The following is a 6,054-nucleotide window of genomic DNA, read 5'->3' as shown; positions in this document are numbered from 1 at the left end:
AATCTCAAATAAACAATTTAACCCACCAGCTGAATGAACTAGAAAAAAAAAGAACAAAAATCCCCAAAAGGCAGCAGAAAGAAGGAAATGATAAAGATTAGGGTGGAAATAAATAAAATACAGGTTAAAAAGACCATAGAAAAAATCAATCAAACCAAAAGTTGGTTTTTTGAAAAACTAAATAATATCGACAAACCTCTGGACAAACTCACAAAGAAGAAAAAAAGAGAGAGCACAAATTAGCAAAATAAGGAATTAAAATGGAGAAATTACAACAAATAAAATAGAAATACAGAATACCATAAGAGAACATTATGAAAAACTATATGTAATCAAAATGGATAACCTAGAGGAGATGGACAAGTTTTCGGAAACATACTGTCCACCAAGGCTGAATCAAGAAGAAACCGACCACTTGAAGAAACCGATCACTAAAAGTGAAATCGAATTAGCAATAAAAAACCTCCCTGCAAATAAAAGTCCAGGACCAGACGGCTTCACTGGGGAATTCTACCGAACATACAAAGAAGAACTCATATCAGTCCTTCTCAAACTGTCCAGAAGATTGAAAAGGAGTGAATACTCCCAAACTCATTCTATGAAGCCACCATCACCCTGATACCAAAACCAGGCAAAGACACTACCAAAAAAATGAATTACAGACCAATATCACTGATGAACATACATGCAAAAATCCTCACCAAAATAGTAGCAAATAGAATTCAGCAACACATAAAAAAGATTATGCATCATGACCAAGTGGGATTCATCTCCGGGACACAAGGGTGGTTCAACATACACAAATTAATCAATGTAATACATCACATCCACAAGAGAAAGGACAAAAACAACATGATCATCTCAATAGATGCAGAAAAAGCATTTGATAAAATTCAACACCCACTTATGATAAAAACTCTCACCAAAGTGAGTATAGAGGGAACATATCTCAAAATCATAAGAGCTATATATGATAAACCTACAGCCAGCATAGTACTCAACAGTGAAAAACTCAAAAGCTTCCCACTAAAATCTGGGACAAGCCAAGGATGCCCACTATCACCAGTCCTATTCAACATAGTCTTGGAAGTCCTAGCCACAGCAGTCAGGCAAGAGAGAGAAATCAAAGGGATCCAAATTGGAAAAGAAGAAGTAAAAGTGTCACTATATGACGACGACATGTTACTATATATAGAAAACCCTAAAAGGTCCACACAAAAACTACTAGAGCTGATCGAAGAATTCAGTAAGGTAGCAGAATCCAAGATTAACATACAAAAATCAGTTGCATTTCTTTACACTAACGATAAATCAACAGAAGAAGAAAGTAAAGAAACAATCCCCTTTAAAATAGCACCCAAAGTAATAAAATACCTGGGAATAAATCTAACCAAGGAGGTGAAAGAATTATACAAAGAAAACTGTAAATCATTGATGAAGGAAATTAAAGAAGACTTTAAAAAATGGAAAGATATCCCATGCTCTTGGATTGGAAGAATCAATATGGTTAAAATGGTCACACTGCCCAAGGCAATCTACAGATTTAATGCAATCCCTAACAAATTACCCAGGACATATTTCACAGAACTAGATCAAATCATGAAAAAATTTACATGGAATCATCAAAAACCTAGAATTGCCAAAGCATTACTGAAGAGAAAGAAAGAGGCTGGAGGAATAACTCTCCCACACTTCAGACAATACTATAGAGCTACAGTCATCAAGACAGCATGGTATTGGTACAAAAACAGACATATAGACCAATGGAACAGAATAGAGAACCCAAAAATGAACCCACAATCTTTGGGTCAAGTAATCTTCGACAAAGGAGGCAAGAATATACAATGTAATAAAGACAGTCTCTTCAGCAAATGGTGTTGGGAAAACTGGACAGCAGCATATAAAGCAATGAAGCTAGGACACTCCCTTACACCATACACAAAAATCAACTCAAAATGGATCAAAGACTTAAACATAAGACAATATACAATAAACCTCCTAAACGAAAATATAGGCAAAACATTATCTCACATATCTCTGAAAAAATTTCTCCTAAAAGAAATAAAAGCAAGAATAAACAAATTGCATTCTGCACTATCATGTTACCTCTCCCCCTCCCCACTTCCATGACATCACAGGAGACCTAGTGGAGGTTGGGGCTGTCACAACCACCAAGCAATAATGAAGTCAGCACTCCTTGGTGGTGTAGTTGAGGCCAAGGGATAAGAGGTAAAGAGTCATTTCTACCCTTCCCAGCCAGTGAGATATAAATTGAGGTTAGTGGAGACTGGATTCCTCCTAGCAGTAATGAGAAGCCTTCCACCAAGTGTCAATGGAGGCCAAGTAGGAAAACTGGACTTTTGTCCTGACCTGTCAGTATCAAGGTGGCACCTCATCATTCCCTGATAGAGCAGTGTAAAAAAAAGCCAGCTAAAACAGAGCGTTTAAACAAGATCCAGAATCTCATCACATAAAACCCCAAATGTCCCAAATTCAATCAAAAACCATTTTTAGATTTAGAATCAGAAAGATCTCAACTTACATCAATAAAAGATAATCAATAGATACCAACATTAACATGGTAGAGATTTTAGAATTATCTTGTAAAGATTTTTAAGCAGCCAACATAAAAATGATTCAATGAACAATTATGAACACACTCAAAACAAATGAAGAAATAGAAAGTGTATCAATAAAATAGACTGTTCATCAAAGAAATTTAAACAAGAGCTGAAAAATACATTAACCAAAATTTAAAAATTAATGGATCAGTTGAACAGCAGAATGGAGGGAACAGAAGAAAGAATAACTAAATTGAAGATAGAATTATAGAAATTACCTATTCTGAACAGCAGAGAGAAAATAGACTGGAAAAAAAATGTAGAAGAAAAACTCAAGGACCTGTAGGACTCTAATAGAAAATGTAACATTTATGTTATTGAAATCCCATAGGAGAAGAGAAAAAGGGTGGTGCTTAAAATATAATGCCTGAAATTTCCCAAATTTGATAAAAACATAAACCTACATATACAAGAATCTGAGATAATGCCAAATAAATCCACACCAAGACATATCATATTCAAATATCTGAAAACTAGACAAAAAGTCTTGAAAATAGTGATAAAGTAAGGATATCTTATGTATAACAGAAAACCTACTTAATGACAGTGGATTTTTCATCAGAAACCATGGAAGATAGAAGGATGTGGCATACTATTTTTCAAGTACTAAAAGAAAGGAAATGTGAAATCAGAATCCTGTTTCCTGAGGAACAATTTTTTTTTAGAAAAAAGGAAGTTAAAGCATTTTCAGATGAAGGAAAACTAAGAAAATTGTTCACCAGCTTATCTAGTTTAAAAGAATGGTTGAAGTTAGTTCTTTACACAGAAAGGAAATTATAAAAGAAGAAACTATGAAACAAAGGAAGGAAAGAATTACACAGCAAACAAAAATATGTGTAAATACAGTATCTATTATTTCTCTTCTTTAGTTTTCTAAATTATGTTTGATAGTTGAAGTAAAAATGATAATGCTATCTGATGTGGCTCTACATATATGTACAGGGAATATTTAAAATGATCGATTATTTTATAAACAGGGGAGGATAAAGGGATATAAAAGATGGCAAGAGTTTTACACTGCACTTGAACTGGTAAAAATGACACTAGTAGATTCTGTCAACTTTTGTATATATAATGTAATACCTAGAGTAACCACTAACAAAATTATAAAAAGAGATACATGTAAAAAGAGTGGATGAATCAAAATAAATTTCTAAAAAATATATAAAAACCCCACTGAAAATTAAGGAAAAATAAAACAGAGAAACAACAGAGAGTGCAAATAGAAAGCAAAAAAGTCATCATCCATTAATAATTACATTAAATATAAATAAACTAAATGTGGCAATTAAAAGACAGATATTGTCAAATAAATTGCAAACATGATCCATCATCTTACAAGGCCAATGTTAATTCTGATACCAAAAACCAGGCAAAAACAAATAAGAACAAAAGCAAAACTAAAATAAAATTCAGTCCCATATCCTTCATTAGCTTTGATGAAAATTACTTTTTAAAATAACAAATAAAACAAGTAAAATCAAACAATGAATATAATATAATTATATACTGTAACCAATTAGAATGTATTCCCTATAGGTAAAGATGATTTAACATTCAAAAATCTATCAATTCATACAACATTGTAAACTGCCTATACTTCAATAAAAATTATGTTAAAAAATTCAAAGTTTTTTGGTAGCACAAGAAACAACATAGAATTTAAAGATAAGTGGAAAATTGAGAATAAATATTTTCAACATATATGGCAAAAATCTATCAATTCACTATATCAATAAGATAGAGAGAAAATTTATGTATTCATATTCATTGATGCAGAGAAAATCTTTGACAAAATTTAACAGCAATTCATGATAGAAACTCTTAGCAAATTCTCAGGAGTCAAAGGGATCTTCCACAACTTAATAAAGACAATCATCAAAAAGCCTATAGCTGACATCACATTTTGTATTTTACTTAAGATCAGGAAAAAGAGAGTGGTGTCTGGTCTTGCCACTTTTTTTAAAAACATTTTTTATTGATTTATAATCACTTTACAATGTTGTATCAAATTCCAGTGTAGAGCACAATTTTTCTGTTATACATGAACATACCTATATTCACTGTCACATTTTTTTCTCTGTGAGCTACCATAAGAACTTGTAGATATTTCCCTGTGCTATACAGTATAATCTTGTTTATCTATTCTACAATTTTGAAATTCCAGTCTATCCCTTCCCACCCTCTGCCCCCTTGGCAACCACAACAAGTTTGTATTCTATGTCTATGAGTCTATTTCTGTTTTGTATTAATGCTTTGTTTTTGTTTTTGTTTTTGCTTTTATTTTGTTTTTTTTTTTAGATTCCACATATTAGCGATCTTACACGGTATTTTTCTTTCTCCTTCTGGCTTACTTCGCTTAGAATGACATTCTCCAGGAGCATCCACGTTGCTGCAAATGGCATTATGTTGTCGGTTTTTATGGCTGAGCAAGTATTCCATTGTATAAGTATACCACCTCTTCTTTATCCAGTCATCCTTTGATGGACATTTAGGCTTTTCCATGTCTTGGCTATTGGAAATAGTGCTCTTATGAACATCGGGGTGCAGGTGTCATTTTGAAGTAGGGTTCCTTCTGGATATATGCCCAGGAGTGGGATTCCTGGGTCATATGGTAAGTCTATTCCTAGTCTTTTGAGGAACCTCCATACTGTTTTCCACAGTGGCTGCACCAAACTGCATTCCTACCAGCAGTGAAGGAGGTTTCCCCTTTCTCCACAGTCTCTCCAGCATTTGTCATTTGTGGATTTTTGAGTGATGGCCATTCTGACTGGTATGAGATGATATCTCATTGTAGTTTTGTATTGCATTTCTCTGATAATCAGTGATATTGAGCATTTTTTTCATATGCCTATTGACCATTTGTATTTCTTCCTTGGAGAATTGCTTGTTTAGGTCTTCTGCCATTTTTGGATTGGGTTGTTTGTTTTTTCCTTATTAAATCATATGAGTTGCTTATATATTCTGGAGATCAAGCCTTTGTCAGTTTCATTTGCAGAATTTTTTCCCATTCTGTAGGCTGTCTTTTTGTTTTACTTATGGTTTCCTTTGCTGTGCAGAAGCTCATAAGTTTCATTAGGTCCCATTTGTTTATTCTTGCCTTTATTTCTATTGCTTGAGTAGACTGTTCTAGGAGAACATTTTTGAGATATATGTGAGATAATGTTTTGCCTAATTTTCGTCTAGGAGGTTTATTGTATCTTGTCTTACGTTTAAGTTTTTGATCCATTTTGAGTTGATTTTTGTGTATGGTGTAAGGGAGTGTCCTAGCTTCATTGCTTTACATGCTGCTGTCCAGTTTTCCCAACACCATTTGCTGAAGAGACTGTCTTTATTCCAGTGTTTTTCTTGCCTCCTTTGTCGAAGATTACTTGACCCAAAGTTTGTGGGTTCATTTTGGGATCTCTATTCTGTTCCATTGGTCTATATGTCT

Source organism: Camelus bactrianus, chromosome X (assembly GCF_048773025.1).
Source record: "Camelus bactrianus isolate YW-2024 breed Bactrian camel chromosome X, ASM4877302v1, whole genome shotgun sequence".
Classification (NCBI taxonomy): Eukaryota; Metazoa; Chordata; class Mammalia; order Artiodactyla; family Camelidae; genus Camelus; species Camelus bactrianus.
The sequence above is the reverse complement of the archived record's forward strand: the minus strand, read 5'-3'. Positions refer to the sequence as shown.